Raw genomic sequence first — 1,765 nt, 5'->3', positions numbered from 1 at the left:
AAACTTGTAGCAATTAGAATTTTATCTGAGAAGCAGAATGACTACCCATGATATATAATAAAGGATCTACAGAAAATGACTCACAGACATGGAGAACAGCCTTGTGGTTGCCAAGAGAAAGAGGGGATGAAAGAAGAATGGAGTGGGAGTTTGGGATTAACGGATACAAACTACTATGTATAGAATGGATAAACAACAAGGTCCTACTGTATAGCACAGGGAACTATATTCAGTGAAAGTCATAGTCGCTCAGTAGCATCTGACTCTTTGCAGCCCTATGGACTGTAGTCCGCCAGACTCCTCTGTCCATGGAATTCTCTAGGCAAGAATACTGGAGTGAGTTGCCATTTCCTTCTCCAGGGGATCTTCCTAACTCAGGGATTGAACCCAGGTCTCCTGCATTGCAGGCAGATTGTTTACCATCTGAGCCACCAGGGAAGCCCCACTATATTCAATACCCTGAGATAAACCATAATGGAAAAGAATATAAAAAAGAATGCATATATATGTATGTATAACACTGTATCACTTTACTGTACAGCAGAAATTAACACAACATTTAAATCAAGTACACTTCAAAAAAGAATAAAGGCTCTGCGGTAGGACAGTCTGTGCAGCCTGTTGATTCTTCGTCTGTGTTGAGCCTAGAGTAACTCTAGACCTGGCACATGAGCAGATACAAAGGAAAGCTGGATGTAGAGAACAGGTGGGAGTGCACGAGCACAGACTGGGATCCCTGAGGACAAACTGGGACCCAGTTCTGTCTCTGAACCATTCCAACCTCAGTGCTGTGGGTGACCTACAGGAGAGCTGACACTCATTATCAAGGAACCACATACACACCTGGCCCAGGACTCAGAGACACTGAAGGAAGAGGCCTGGAGGAACTGAAGTTGCTACAAGTCTGATGCACCAAGTAAGCAGGCAGCAGACTCGCAACAACTTTCAGAGCATAAAAAGTATGACTTCTTCATTTCTACCTTCTGGTCTTCGTACAGAGCTTCTCTTATGGCCATCAGAACCATATAAGAAAGAGAACTTTTGCCTCGGGCCGGTCACGTGGCGCCCAAAATGGCCGCGCCCGGGAGACTCTAGCAGAGCATGGCGTGAGCCCTCGCGGGCCGGAGGCGACCCGCGGAGGCTGCGGCTGCACGGAGGAGCGCGTAAGGCTCAAGATGGAAAATCATGAACCAGATGGTGCTATCATCAAGGAGAACTTAATTGATATCATAGCCAGAAAAATTAACCAACTCCCAGAAGTAGAACGGAATCTGCTTGAAAATGGATCAACATATGTTGGACTTAATGCTGCTCTCTGTCGCCCAATAGCAAATAGTCTTTTTCGACGTATCTTACATGTGACACAGGCTCGTATAGCTGCTGGCTTACCAATGGCAGTGATCCCATTTTTGACAGCAAATGTATCTTACAAAGGCTTTGTCAGTTTACCTTTGAATACAGGTGATCTACAGTGTGAAACCTGCACCGTAACACGAGGTGGATTGGTTGGTCTTGTTTTCGGTGGCCTGTACCCTGTTTTCTTGGCTATCCCTGTGAATGGTGGCCTAGCAGCTAGGTATAATTCAGCCCTGCTACCAGAGAAAAGAAACATCTTAGATTACTGGATTAGGATTTCTAAGCCTGTCTATAGAAAGATGTTATTTCCCATTTTGCTCCAGACTGGGTTTGCTGCATACCTCGGGTCTAGACAATATAAACTACTTATAAAGGCTCTTCAGTTACATTAAAAAAAAAAAAAAAATTT

At 44.6% G+C, this 1,765-nt stretch overlaps 1 pseudogene; it reads left to right on the top strand.

The window, feature by feature from the left end:
* The first annotated feature begins 1,080 nt into the window (after window positions 1–1,080).
* On the top strand, window positions 1,081–1,748 carry LOC104994713 (annotated as a pseudogene).
* Window positions 1,749–1,765: the final 17 nt, after the last annotated feature.

Source organism: Bison bison, unplaced genomic scaffold, assembly GCF_000754665.1.
Source record: "Bison bison bison isolate TAMUID 2011002044 unplaced genomic scaffold, Bison_UMD1.0 scf7180017864264, whole genome shotgun sequence".
Classification (NCBI taxonomy): Eukaryota; Metazoa; Chordata; class Mammalia; order Artiodactyla; family Bovidae; genus Bison; species Bison bison.
The sequence above is the reverse complement of the archived record's forward strand: the minus strand, read 5'-3'. Positions and strand labels throughout refer to the sequence as shown.